Source organism: Balaenoptera acutorostrata, chromosome 1 (assembly GCF_949987535.1).
Source record: "Balaenoptera acutorostrata chromosome 1, mBalAcu1.1, whole genome shotgun sequence".
Classification (NCBI taxonomy): Eukaryota; Metazoa; Chordata; class Mammalia; order Artiodactyla; family Balaenopteridae; genus Balaenoptera; species Balaenoptera acutorostrata.
Window position 1 is genome coordinate 95928349 of NC_080064.1, and position 15572 is coordinate 95943920.

At 41.2% G+C, this 15572-nt stretch overlaps 1 pseudogene; it reads left to right on the plus strand.

Annotated features, from left to right (window-relative positions):
• The first annotated feature begins 13297 nt into the window (after positions 1-13297).
• Positions 13298-14294, plus strand: LOC103014143 (protein LTO1 homolog; annotated as a pseudogene).
• The last annotated feature ends 1278 nt before the right edge of the window (positions 14295-15572 follow it).

Sequence of the window (15572 nt, forward strand, 5' to 3'; positions counted from 1 at the left end):
ACACTCGAATCACACAGAACAACTCACAATTTCCCAAACACACACACCCTTTCATGCCTCTTTGCCTTTACATACTCTGCCTCTCTCTCTCTCTCTCTCTCTAGAACATCCTTACTTATCTTCTTTGTGTGGCAAAATTCGCTTCATCCTTCAAAACTGAGCAAAAATGTCATCTCCCCTATGACGCCTTGTCAACACCCCATCTGTTGTTCCCATTGTGCAAACTCGTTAAATCACTTATCACTTTAAATTGAAATTGTTTTTTCATGTCAGCCTTTTCAATAGACTGTGAGCTCTGAGAACAAATACTACATATTATTTATTTTCACACATGCCTAATGCCTAGCAAAGTCCCTGGTAGACAGTTATTAACACAGACACCAACAAAAACGTGTTGAATTAATTACTCTATTTTCAGTGGTACCACAAATCCTTGGTACTTGTGCATCCCATCAACATTTAATATGTCCTGGGTTGATTTCATGTTCTTTACCATTGTCTACATCTCACTACTTCTTCTTGTTCTATTTATGTACTTCAAGAGGAAAAGGCAAAACCTGACATCTTTTCTTATCCCTCAGGCTCCTCTTCTTTATTAAATTGAAACCAAACTTCTTAAACCACAAGACTTTTGGTTCAAGCCCCTCCTCCTGTAGATAGCAATGAGGACAGATTTCCTTTCACTGGATTTGATTTATTCCTTCATAATGGAATAAAAATCAACTTCATGGAAACGGTACATACAACCAAAGGAAATGCAATGACTAATGAGTGAGATATTACATAACAAAACAGCTTAATTGGCTATTCTTGATTTAAAAAGCACAGCCTCTATAGTTTACAATGTTTCATTTCCTTTCATTCTTTCTAATTTTGTGTAGTAATTACTACATACCCCTCTTTGAAAATCGTGCCTTCTGCTCATCCTATTCCTGCCCTTGTGAATGAACCACGCCCACACACTAGACCTCATTGGGATTGAATTAAAAAGTCACTGCACAAAACAGCAGGTCATTGCTCCGCCTCCAGGACGCTGTCCCCTCCTCTGCCCACTTGTGCATCCCATTATTTCTCCCACTCAGTGTTTAGGTTCCTTCACACTCCCACATTTGGGGTTTGTACCATGGCCGCATACTTTCTTACCAACCATGAATCGATGATTCTGTTTGGACTAGCTGTCCCTCCCCCCCATGATAGCCCCAAGCAGTGCCCTGCCTCAGGCCACAGAGAAGCACCCTCGGAAGCACAAGCTTCAAGGAGCACCTCCCCCCACCCCAACAGGGGAGGGAGATTGACAGGTGTCATTGCTGAGCACAGTCCTACCTGCACACATTTTAAACTCCCCCTCTCATCAGCTTCTTGCAAACCGTAGCCTCATAAAAGTCTACCCACCCCCCACCCCAGCCTCTCCCATCCTCCCCTCTCCTACTCCAGCCTCTCTCTCCCATGAGGACACCACTTGCCCTCCATGGGGTGACAGGCGGGATATGTGCGCTCTTCACTGTCCGCTTCAACTCCTAGACCATTCCCTCCACATGCACCTCTTTTTTTTTTTTTAACATCTTTACTGGTGTATAATTGCTTTAAAATGGTGCGTTAGTTTCTGCTGTATAACAAAGTGAATCAGCTATATGCATACATATATCCCCATATCTCCTCCCTCTTGTGTCTCCCTCCCATCCTCCCTATCCCACCCCTCTAAGCAGTCACAAAGCACCAAGCTGATCTCCCTGTGCTATACAGCTGTTTCCCACTAGCTATCTATTTTACATTTGGTAGTGTATATATGTCCATGACACTCTCTCACTTCGTCCCAGCTTACACTTCCCCCACCCCGTGTACTCAAGTCCATTCTCTACATCTGCCTCTTTATTCCTGTCCTGCCCCTAGGTTCTTCAGAACCTTTTTTTTTTTTTTTTTTTTTTAGATTCCATATATATGGGTTAGCATATGGTATTTGTTTTTCTCTTTCTGACTTAGTTCACTCCATATGACAGACTCTAGTTCCATCCACCTCACTACAAATAACTCAATTTCGTTTCCTTTTATGGCTGAGTAATATTCCATTGTATATATGTGCCACACCTTCTTTATCCATTTATCTATAGATGGACACTTAGGTTGCTTCTATGTCCTGGCTATTGTAAATAGTGCTGCAATTGAACACTGTCATACATGAGTCTTTTGAATTATGGTTTTCTCACGGTACATGCCCAGTAGTGGTATTGCTGGGTTGTATGGTAGCTCTGTTTTTAGTTTTTTAAGGAACCTCCATACTGTTCTCCATAGTGGATGTATCAATTTACATTCCCACCAACAGTGCAAGAGGGTTCCCTTTTCTCCACACCCTTTCCAGCATTTACTGTTTGCAGATTTTTTGATGATGGCCATTCTGACCAGTGTGAAAGGATACCTTACTGTAGTTTTGATTTGCATTTCTCTAATGATTAGTGATGTTGAGCATTCTTTCATGTGTCTGTTGACAATCTGTATATCTTCTTTGGAGAAATGTCTATTTAGGTCTTCTGCCCATTTTTGGATTGGCTTGTTTGTTTTCATGATATTGAGCTACATGAGCTGCTTGTATATTTTGGAGATTAATCCTTTGTCAGTTGCTTCATTTGCAAATATTTTCTCCCATTCTGAGGGTTGTCTTTTCATCTTGTTTATGGTTTCCTTTGCTGGGCAAAAGCTTTCAAGTATCATTAGGTCCCATTTGTTTCTTTTTGTTTTTATTTCCATTTCTCTAAGAGGTGGGTCAAAAGTATCTTGTTATGATTTATGTCATAGAGTATTCTGCCTATGTTTTTCTCTAAGAGTTTGATACTGTCTGGCCTTACATTTAGGTCTTTAATCCATTTTGAGTTTATTTTTGTGTATGGTGTTAGAGTGTTCTAATTTCATTCTTTTACATGTAGCTGTCCAGTTTTCCCAGCACCACTTATTGAAGAGGCTGTCTTTTCTCCATTGTATATTCTTGCCTCCTTTATCAAAAATAAGATGACCATATGTGCATGGGTTTATCTCTGGGCTTTCTATCCTGTTCCATTGATCTACATTTCTGTTTTTGTGACAGTACCATACTGTCTTGATTACTGTAGCTTTGTAGTATAGTCTGAAATCAGAGAGCCTGATTCCTCCAGCTCCGTTTTTCTTTCTCAAGATTGCTTTGGCTAATCAGGGTCTTTTGTGTTTCCATACAAATTGTGAAATTTTTTTTTCTAGTTCTGTGAAAAATGCCAGTGGTAGTTTGATAGAGATTGCATTGAATCTGTAGATTGCTTTGGGTAGTAGAGTCATTTTCACAGTGTTGATTCTTCCAATCCAAGAACATGGTATATCTCTCCATCTGTTTGTATCATCTTTAATTTCTTTCATCAGTGTCTTATAGTTTTCTGAGTACAGGTCTTTTGTCTCCTTAGGTAGGTTTATTCCTAGGTATTTTATTCTTTTTGTTGAAATAGTAAATGGGAGTGTTTCCTTAATTTCTCTTTCAGATTTTTCATCTTTAGTGTATAGGAATGCAAGAGATTTCTGTGCATTAATTTTGTATCCTGCTACTTTACCAAATTCATCGATTAGCTCTAGTAATTTTCTGGTAGCATCTTTAGGATTCTCTATGTATAGTATCATGTCATCTGCAAACAGTGACAGTTTTACTCCTTCTTTTCCGATTTGGGTTCCTTTTATTTCTTTTTCTTCTCTGATTGCTGTGGCTAAAACTTCCAAAACTATGTTGAATAATAGTGGTGAGAGTGGGCAGCCTTGTCTTGTTCCTGATCTTAGTGGAAATGGTTTCAGTTTTTCACCATTGAGAATGATGTTGGCTGTAGGTTTGTCATATATGGCCTTTATTATGTTGAGGTAAGTTCCCTTTATGCCTCTTTCTGGAGGGTTTTTATCATATATGGGTGTTGAATTTTGTCGAAAGCTTTTTCTGCATCTATTGAGATGATCATATGGTTTTTCTCCTTCAAATTGTTAATATGTTTCATCCCATTGATTGATTTGCGTATATTGAAGAATCCTTGCATTCCTGGGATAAACCCCTCTTGATCATGGTGTATGATCCTTTTAATGTGCTGTTGGATTCTGTTTGCTAGTATTTTGTTGAGGATTTTTGCATCTATGTTCATCAGTGATATTGGCCTGTAGTTTTTTTTGTGGTATCTTTGTCTGGTTTTGGTATCAGGGTGATGGTGGCCTCGTAGAATGAGTTTGGGAGTGTTCCTCCCTCTGCTATATTTTGGAAGAGTTTGAGAAGGATAGGTGTTAGCTCTTCTCTAAATCTTTCATAGAATTCACCTGTGAAACCATCTGGGCCTGGGCTTTTGTTTGTTGGAAGATTTTTAATCACAGTCTCAATTTCAGTGCTTGTGACTGGTCTGTTTATATTTTCTATTTCTTCCTGGTTCAGTCTCGGAAGGTTGTAGTTTCTAAGAATTTGTCCATTTCTTCCAGGTTTTCCATTTTATTGGCATAGAGTTGCTTGTAGTAATCTCTCATGATCATCTGTATTTCTGCAGTGTCAGTTGTTACTTCTCCTTTTTCATTTCTGGTTCTATTGATTTGAGTCTTCTCCCTTTTTTTCTTGATGAGTCTGACTAATGGTTTATCAATTTTGTTTATCTTCTCAAAGAACCAGCTTTTAGGTTTATTGATCTTTGTTATTGTTTCCTTCATTTCTTTTTCATTTATTTCTGATTTGATCTTTATGATTTCTTTCCTCCTGCTAACTTTGGGGTTTTTTTTTTTCTTCTTTCTCTAATTGCTTTAGGTGTAAGGTTAGGTTGTTTATTTGAGATGTTTCTTGTTTCTTGAGGTAGGATTGTATTGCTATAAACTTCCCTCTTAGAACTGCTTTTGCTGCATCCCATAGGTTTTGGGTGGTCATGTTTTCATTGTCATTTTTTTCTAGGTATTTTTTGATTTCCCCTGTGATTTCTTCAGTGATCTCTTGGTTATTAAGTAGTGTATTGTTTAGCCTCCATATGTTTGCACTTTTTAGAGATTTTTTTCCTCTAATTGATATCTAGTCTCATAGCATGGTGGTCAGAAAAGATACTTGATATGATTTCAATATTCTTAAATTTACCAAGGCTTGATTTGTGACCCAATATATGATTTATCCTGGAGAATGTTCCATGAGCACTTGAGAAAAATGTGTATTCTGTTGTTTTTGGGTGGAATGTCCTATAAATATCAATTAAGTCCATCTTGTTCAATGTATCATTTAAAGCTTGTGTTTCCTTATTTATTTTCATTTTGGATGATCTGTCCATTGGTGAAAGTGGGGTGTTAAAGTCCCCTACTATGATTGTGTTACTGTCGATTTCCCCTTTTATGGCTGTTAGCATTTGCCTTATGCGTTGAGATGCTCCTATGTTGAGTGCATAAATATTTACAATTGTTGTATCTTCTTCTTGGATTGATCCCTTGATCATTATGTAGTGTCCTTCTTTGTCTCTTGTAATAGTCTTTGTTTTAAAGTCTATTTTGTCTGATATGAGAATTGCTACTCTAGCTTTCTTTTGATTTCCATTTGCATGAAATATCTTTTTCCACTCCCTCACTTTCAATCTGTATGTGTCCCTAGGTTTGAAGTGGGTCTCTTGCAGACAGCATATATAAGGGTCTTATTTTTGTATCCATTCAGCCAGTCTATGTCTTTTGGTTGGAGTATTTAATCCATTTACATTTAAGGTAGTTATTGATATGTATGTTCTTATTACCATTTTCTTAATTGTTTTGGGTTTGTTTTCGTAGGTCTTTTCCTTCTCTTGTGTCTCCTGACTAGAGAAGTTCCTTTAGCATTTGTTGTAAAGCTGGTTTGGTGGAGCTGGTTTCTCTTAGCTTTTGCTTGTCTGTAAAGGTTTTAATTTCTCTGTAGAAGCTGAATGAGATCCTTGCTGGGAGAGTCATCTTGGTTGTAGGTTTTTCCCTTTCATCACTTTAAATATGTCCTACCACTCCCTCTGGCTTGCAGAGTTTCTGCTGAAAGATCAGCTGTTAACCTTATGGGGATTCCCTTGTATGTTATTTGTTGTTTTTCCCTTGCTGCTTTCAATTTTTTTTCTTTGTATTCAATTTTTGATAGTTTGATTAATATGTGTCTTGGTGTGTTTCTCAGATTTATCCTGTATGGGACTCACTGATCTTCCTGGACTTGATTTACTATTGCCTTTCCCATATTAGGGAAGTTTTTAACTATAATCTCTTCAAATATTTTCTCAGTCCCTTTCTTTTTCTCCTCTTCTTCTGGGACCCCTATAATTCAAATGTTGGTGAGTTTAATGTTGTCCCAGAGGTCTCTGAGACTGTCCTCAATTCTTTTCATTCTTTTTTCTTCATTCCTCTCTGCGGTAGTTATTTCCACTATTTTATCTTCCTGGTCACTTATCCATTCTTCTGCCTCAGTTATTCTGCTATTGATTCCTTCTGGAGAATTTTTAATTTCATTTATTGTGTTGTTCATCATTGTTTGTTTGCTCTTTAGTTCTTCTAGGTCCTTGTTAAACGTTTCTTGTATTTTCTCCATTCTTTTTCCAATATTTTGGATCATCTTTACTATCAGTACTGTGAATTCTTTTTCAGGTAGATTGCCTATTTCCTCTTCATTTGTTTGGTCTGGTGGGTTTTTACCTTGCTCTTTCATCTGCTGCATATTTCTTTGTCTTCTCATTTTGCTTAACTTACTGTGTTTGGGGTCTCCTTTTCACAGGCTGCAGGTTCGTAGTTCTCGTTGTTTTAGGTGTCTGCCACCAGTGGCTAAGGTTGGTTCAGTGGCTTGTGTAGGCTTCCTGGTGGAGGGGACCAGTGCCTGTGTTCTGGTGGATGAGGCTGGATCTTGTCTTTCTCGTCAGCACGACCGCGTCCAGTGGTGTGTTTTGGGGCGTCTGTGAACTTATTATGATTTTAGGCAGCCTCTCTGCTAATGGGTGGGGTTGTGCTCCTGTCTTGCTAATTATTTGGCAGGGAGTATCCAGAACTGGAGCTTGCTGGTCGTTGAGTGGAGCTGGGTCTTAGTGTTGAGATGGAGATCTCTGGGAGAGCTTTCACTGTTTGATATTACGTGGAGCTGGGAGGTCTCTGGTGGACCAACGTCCTGAACTCGGCTCTCACACCTCAGAGGCACAGGCCTGACACCCAACCGGAGCACCAAGACACTGTCAGCCACACAGCTCAGAAGAAAAGAGAGAAAAAAAAGAAATAATGAGAAAAAAACAAAGTTATTAAAATAAAACATAAAATAAATTACTAAAAATTAAAACAAAAATTTTAAGTAATAAAAAAAAAAGAAAGAAGAGAGCAACCAAACCAAAAACTAAATCCACCAATGATAACAAGTGCTACAAACTATACTAAAAAAAAACAAAAAAAGGACAGACAGAACCCTAGGACAAATGGTAAAAGCAAAGTTATACAGACAAAATCACACAAAGAAGCATACACATACACACTCACAAAAAGAGAGAAAGGAAAAAAATATATTTATCTTTTGGGAAGTCTGAGGTCTTCTGCCAGCGTTCAGTAGGTGTTCTGTAGGAGTTGTTCCACATATAGATGTATTTCTGATGTATTTGTGGGGAGGAAGGTGATCATGTCTTACTCCTCCACCGTCTTGAAGTTCTCTCCCACATCCACCTCTTGTTAAACCCTATCCCACCGAAGGTCCTGCCATCTGACCACTTATTCACTAGCTCTCATTCATTAAAGACTTTAGGTAGCTGGATCACGAGAAATTGTCAGCTCTCCAAACTTTCTCTCTCAGATTTATAACTCAAAATCTCTGTCTGACCCACCCTCTCTCCTCTCAATTTATATGCCAATCATTCCCACCACCTTTGTTTTGCAAATTCATTAGGACCTCTGGTCCAACAACCCACAACTGCTATGCATCCATCTCCTCCTTTTCCCTTCCTCTGCTTTGACTCCACGCTCCTGATGTCAACAACTCCCTCTCCAGTATTTGCAATTTCCTTTCTGGTCTGCACTTTCACAGTACCTGCCCAGTTAAACCCTAGGTGGTGAATCAAGCTGTGTGCTTTCTTGGTGCTTACATTAGGAACGTAAATACTGGAGAAAAACACGTGTGGGAGGGCAGGATTTTCTTTTCTGTCACCCACTTATCTTCTTCCTCTCATTGTCCAGGTGACCTTCGTGAAGGGAAAGCTAATGGCCCATCCTCAGTCCTCACCTTACCTGGCTTCTAACACAGCCCATGTTTCAGATTTTCCTCTAACCTCACTGTTACTCTTTCTCATCACCTGGACTGCTTCCTCCTCATCTCTCTGACCTCTTGCTAGACGGGAGCACCCAGCTTCAGTCTTCATCCCTTGTCATCTCCTCCTTATCTCTACTCACGTCTCTGATAATTAGCTTCTGGCTTTAAATACCACCTGGATGCTGATGACTCTCAATGTCTATGTCTACTTCTCCCCTGAATTCCGGATATGCCTTTTTGAATTTTGCCTTAGATATCTCAGAGGCATCTCAAATTTCAAATGCTTCAAACCCAGTTCTCTACCTGCCCACTCAGCCCCACCTTTTTTGGTATTAACATAGTCTTTCCATCTCGATAAAAGGCAACTTCATCATTCTATCTTTCTTGGGTCAAAAACTTAGTCATCCTTGACTCAACAATTTCCTTTAAACCTCTGTCTAATCTGTCATCTAATCCTATCAGCTCTCTATCCTGCTCTCCTCTATGTTAGGAGGCTGGAGAACATTACCCTTTATTTATAGTCCTTTCATCTCAACCATTAATGACATCATTTAAATGCAGTGGTCAGAAGGAAACAAGTTTGCTGTGGTTCTCAACCTTGGCTGCACACTGGAATCATTGGGATGGGGGGTGGGGGGGCCAGAAGGCAGTGCCTGTGCAGAGATTCTCATTTAATTGGCCTGGGGTATGGCATACTGCTCCTGGCCCCCACCCAGGTGATTCTAATGTGCAGTCAAGTTTTAGGGCTTAAAGAGAGAGACCCAGAGAGACCTGGTGAAAATCATTAGTATTAATCAGTGTTTAAATGTCAAGTAGATTTCAGAATCAGTATCACACACTAAAAACAATATCCCCCAAATTAAAATAAACAATAATAATAATTAAAACTGGAAATCTATACCAATATGTTCTATTCTTTTTGAATAAGCCTTATAATTTCAATCTTTACTTTTATAATCTTTTCTTTCTCATTTTTATAAGAATCTTTTTTATTAGTTCTATATACTGATCATGTGATGAGAAAATTGTACTCCCAGCTAAAAATTGGCCAGATTATCACCAGATCTCAGCTCTGGATCTTCTCTGTGTTTTCTTTTCAAGCACTGACATTTCTCTGAATCTTGAGGGAAATGAGCTGAAGAGCTCATCCCAATATTAGGCAGGGTTGAAGGACTATAACAATTTAAGAAGGTCAGTTTTATTACCTTGATTTTCTTTTTCAGTTCTCGAGCATTTTCCTCTGAAGGCATCAGGCTGTGGGGTGACCAGTTTGCAGTTTTTTAATGATAAGTTAACAAACAAGGGGAAAGAGACACTTGAGAAGTTAAAAAATGATAGGGAAAAACAGCTCAAAGAGTGGTGGGTGAGAGGAAGGAGGAAAGAAGAGGCAAAGGAGGTGAGGGCTGGCACTTCTCAGTTCCTGCTATTAGAGGAAGTTGGGAAAACAGATGAGCAGCTGGTGGACCCTGTGACGGGGGGCCCATCATTACATCAGAACCTACCATTTCCCCTCCCCATCCTAATTTCTATTTTCCTCTGATTCAAATTTATGTTTGTTAGAATCTGTGCCATAAAGTGTTTGCAGTCTTATTTCCCCTGAGAAATTCCCTATGGATGTCACAATTGTACATCGAACAAATATTTATACTTATGCAGTTGCATAACATTGAAATAAGAATTTAGCATTAAAAAAAAAGCCTGTTTACTAGAATTGAAGGGTACTTTAGATTAATCCAAAAATACAGATTGATTTGCCTAATAGTAATATTAAATTTTTCCCATGATGCTAATTATTCCAGGGATATACCAGAGCAAGCTTGTCTTAATCTGAAACCTAAACTGTATTTCTTTTAAAACATGTCAACCAGAGTGCAATCAAGGAAAACAACTTCTTGTTTAAAAAAAACAAAACAGGGCTTCCCTGGTGGCGCAGTGGTTGAGAATCTGCCTGCCAATGCAGGGGACACGGGTTCGAGCCCTGGTCTGGGAAGATCCCACATGCCGCGGAGCGGCTGGGCCTGTGAGCCATAATTACTGAGCCTGCGTGTCTGGAGCCTGTGCTCCGCAACAAGAGAGGCCACGATAGTGAGAGGCCCACGCACCGCGATGAAGAGTGGCCCCCGCTTGCCACAACTACAGAAAGCCCTCGCACAGAAACGAAGACCCAACACAGCCATAAATAAATAAATTAATTAATTAATTAAATAAAAAAGATATCTTATTAAAAAACAAAACAAAACAAAGAATAGAATAAACTCAATTTTGTGAGTAAACAATTCTGTGGTGCATTTTACTTGTTTGTTTTATTTTATTTTTACACTTATTTTACCCCTCCTTGTACTTCCAAGCTTGAATTATGAGTACACTTCTCGAAATATTTTAAGCAAATGAAAAAATATTCATCACACTATTAAAACAAATATCCCAAAATATTTTCTATGGTCACAGTTTTCATATCTGAACATTTAAATATAACTCTGTGTATGACCAGTAATGCTTGTTTTTTTTTTTTTTTTCAATCATTTCTAATTCGACTTGTAAAACATGGGGAATTTTTCTATTTTTGAAAAATTGTCCAAAAAAATAAGAACAAGCCTTTCTCTTCAATGTTACACATAAAGGACCTTCTTTGTCACCTTCTCTCCTGGAATGGTAACAAGCCGACCCTACCTTCCCTCCTCTAAACAAGGCAATGATGGTTCATGCAGGAAATTCAAATCTGGCCTGAGGCAGCCCAGTGATTTTCCAGATGGAGGCAAAGGGAGAAAGCTGAGAAGCTCTGGGTATCTGCAGGCCGCAGAGCTGGGAGAAGTCGGCCACCCAGTGGAGGATGGAGGCCATGACGGTTACTTGTAATAGTAGTTTGGTTCAGGTCTTTTGGGGCATCAAGAACTGCTTCTACAGAGTCCTGGGTCATAGCTTCCATTCGAAACATGGTGTACTATCGGGAAAATGCCAACAACAAGCAGCCATATTTAAACCCAAGACACAAAATGTTCTATAAATGACAACTATGCAGTAGTGCCCTATATAAGAGCATATATTATGCTCTAAAGTGCCACATAAAGTACTGAGTGTTTAACAAATCCTGTCTCATTTCTACAGTGATTACCAATGTATTCTGTGTGTCTTTTCCTACTCAATAGTGAAAACAAGGTGGGAAGGATATTTATCCCCCATTACTATGATTAAAGTTGTACTTTTTCAGTATCTGCAGAGAATATTTTTCATCTGTTCAGATCCATGCAATAATGTACCTCAGTTTATGGCTCTCTTTCAAAAGTGACTGACATGTTCAAGCTAAGTTAAGGGATCGGCAAAAAAGGGCAAGAAGACCTAAATAGACATTTCTCCAAAGAAGATATACAGACTGCCAACAAACACATGAAAGGATGCTCAACGTCACTAATCATTAGAGAAATGCAAATCAAAACCACAATGAGGTACCACCTTACACCGGTCAGAATGGCCATCATCAAAAAATCTACAAATAATAAATGCTGGAGAGGGTGTGGAGAAAAGGGAACCCTCTTGCACTGTTGGTGGGAATGTAAATTGATACAGCCACTATGGAGAACAGTACGGAGGTTCCTTAAAAAACTAAAAATAGAACTACCATACGACCCAGCAATTCCACTACTGGGCATATACCCTGAGAAAACCATAATTCAAAAAGAGTCATCGGGCTTCCCTGGTGGCGCAGTGGTTGAGAATCTGCCTGCCAATGCAGGGGACATGGGTTCGAGCCCTGGTCTGGGAAGATCCCACATGCCGCAGAGCAGCTGGGCCTGTGAGCCACAATTACTGAGCCTGCGCCTCTGGAGCCTGTGCTCCACAACAAGAAAGGCCGCGATGGTGAGAGGCCCACGCACCACAATGAAGAGTGGCCCCCGCTTGCCACAACTAGAGAAGGCCCTCACACAGAAACGAAGACCCAACACAGCCATAAATAAATTAATTAATTAATTAAAACAAACAAACAAAAAACAAGTTCCATTAAAAAAAAAAAAAAAGAGTCATATACCACAATGTTCAGTGGAGTTCTATTTACAATAGCCAGGACATGGAAGCAACCTGAGTGTCCATCAACAGATGAATGGATGAAGAAGATGTGGCACATATATACAATGGAATATTACTCAGCCATAAAAAGAAACGAAATTGAGTTATTTGTAGTGAGGTGGATGGACCTAGAGTCTGTCATACAGAGTGAAATAAGTCGAAAGAGAAAAACAAATACCATATGCTAACACATATATATGGAATCTAAAAAAAAAAAAAAAAATGGTTCTGAAGAACCTAGGGGCAGCACAGGAATAAAGACGCAGACATAGAGAATGGACTTGAGGACCCAGGGAGGGGGAAGGGTAAGCTGGGACGAAGTGAGAGAGTGGTGCGGACATATATACACTACCAAATGTAAAATAGATAGCTAGTGGGAAGCAGCCTCATAGCACAGGGAGATCAGCTCAGTGCTTTGTGACCACCTAGAGGGGTGGGATAGGGAGGGTGGGAGGGAGACACAAGAGGGAGGAGATATGGGGATATATGTATATGTATAACTGATTCACTTTGTTATAAAGCAGAAACTAACACACCATTGTAAATCAATTATACTCCAATAAAGATGTTAAAAAAAAAAAAAAAGTTAAGGGATCTGGACCTAGAGCCCAGGCCAGGCCGCCCACATATACTTGTGCTCTCTTCTTTTGGTTTCTTTTGTCACATTATTCCAGTTTGCCTTATGTTTTAAATGATTGTTTTTCAGGTACACATACAGGCATTGATTTGAAGGCATCAGTTCTGCCCCTTCCCACCTCCAGTCCTGGTCCAGGTAGAGGTAACTCCCCGTACGTCTGTCAGCTGTTTCTCTGAATAAAATGCTTCTGCTGCTATTTTCAGATCTGTGGGGAGGCAGACTGCCTCAGTTTGGGTTCCCTCAGAAGTAGACCATGAGACAAGGATTCAAGGGCAGGATGGGGAAGTCAGATGAGGTGGGGAAGGCAGCCAGGAAAGGGTACATCACCAAACCAGCTGCCACTGTGGGCACCTGGAGCCAGACCCCAGGGCAAGATGGAGCCAGTGGACAACGGAGCCCAGGATCACTGGTTTAGGGCTGCTCCTGTCAGCAAAGTGAGTTCTGGCAGGCAAAACCCTGGAGCAAAGAAATGCAGAAGCTGGCAACTGGACACAGAGCCGCTGTGTGCTGCCATGGGCAGGACCAGGTGTCTGGGCAGGGCACTGGTTGCACCCATTACAGCCATCGTACCTAGGTGAGCAAGTCACTAGCACACACCCTACCTCTCCTTCCCATCCTCCCAACACCACCATTTGTTAATCCTTCTTTGGAAATCCTTGTAACTGTCGGTATATACTAACAGCTTTCTTTTTTGTTCCATCCACAATAGGCAGCATCTCATCCTCTTAAGATGAAGACTTTCAGACACCACCCCACCCCCCAGCCTCCCACCTCTCAACTTCTGATTATATTTTCTTTCTCAGTTGCATTGTTCTATAGCTATACTAAGTCCTGGGAGTTCAGCCTATAGTTTAATTTTAAAAGTGCATTTAGGCGTCCGTGCCCAAGCCTCGCGGGTCTGCGGTCGCAGCGCGAGGCGCCGGAGCTCGAGGGGCGGGGTTTGGGGTCGGGCCGGCTGCCGCCACGGCCGGGAGTCAGGACATGTTCGATGTCATCGTGATGGCGGATGAGAGGTTTCATGGGGAAGGGTATCAGGAAGGCGATGAAGAAGGAAGTAGTTTGGGTATGATTGAAGGAAGTCAGTACGGCACGTTACATGGAGCTAAAATCGGATCTGAGATCGGGTGCTACCAAGGTTTTGCTTTTGCTGGATGTCCCCTGCACAGTCCCGCCACTGAGAAAGACAGCAAAAAAGATGAAGGTCTTAGAATCGTTGATTGGAATGATTCAGAAATTCCTTTATGCTGACCCTACTTATGATAAACTTCACAAAGACTTAGAATTAGAGGGAAATTTAAGCAGCTTTGTTCATTACTAAACGTTCAGCCCGACTTTAAAATTAGTGCAGAAGGTTCCGGACTTTCATATTGAGGATGACAGATGCACAAAGATGAAACATCAAGGAACAGATGTTCATATGTTTAGTGTTTAAAAATGTGATTAAAGGCAAAACAATGATGGGGGATTCATTGTTTTGCAGGGAGGGTTCCAGCTTGGCCTGTGAACAGGCTTCCTTCCCCCGAGGTCTGCCGGGTCGCCTCGGGGCCCCCCATGGGGCCCCTCCACACAAGCCCATCCTTTGTTGGGCCCTGTCTGCTCTGCAGTGTGAACATGGCCCTGGCAGAGCCCTCGCAGGGCTGCTCTCCTCTGGTCCAGGGTCCAGGCCGCTGGCTCACGGGTTCTCATCACCTGGCAGGCCTGGCTGGATCTAGACTCGGGTTGGCTCTGGATAGGATAAACCTCCCCTTTGCCCCCTGGGCTTTGGTCAGTGCTCAGAGGGACAGTTTTTTAAAAAAATGAGAGCCACAGGGTTGACACGAAGCAGGTTAATGGGAAGGAGTGATGGGTTCTGTGACATTTATTGACCCTTGAGATGTGCCAGTGCTGTGACCTGCTTCTCATGTTTTATTTAGTCCCTTCAGGAACCCATGAGGTGGGCGTTATTCCCATTTTACAGATGAGGAAACCGAGGCCCAAGAGACTGCCTGGTCCAAGGGCACTGGGCAGCAGAGCTGGGACTCCAGCCCTGTCTCCTGGTGCCTGCTCTGGAACGCACAGTCACACCCACAGGCTCAGAGTCCCTGCTTGCAGGTCCCCACTATGCCCCGTGGAGTCCTGGGGCATCGTCCCCTGTGGCCATGGACGTGGGCATCTGGCTGAGAGGAGGAGAGGCCAGCCCTGTCCCCAGGGGGCCGGGATGTGCTCTTTCTGTGTCCCCAGGTGGGTGGGGCTCTGCAGCATCAAAAATGGTCACGAGGAGGAGACTTTAAGGCCACTGTTCCATGTGCAGAAACTTTGGAGCCTTACTGCAGCCTTCCTTTTAGTGTGAGTTCTTCTGTCTTCTGCCCGGACTTAAAAGGCATCATCTGTACACACCGCACGGCCTCAAATGCACCTTCGTCACAGACACCAGCAGCGCTTATCTCTGGCTGGTGGGATGGAGGGGCTTTTGTTGTCATTTTCCTGGGTGGATTTTTGTGCTTCCTAAACTACCTGTTTGGATAATGTATTATTTTTATAATTGGAGAAAAAAATAAACAGCATATTTTAAAGCAAAAAAAAAAAGTGCATTTATGTGACTACACAGTATTTTTCACTGCAGAACTAGTGTTCACTATAATTACATTTCTTTTGTATTCAATCTTTTCC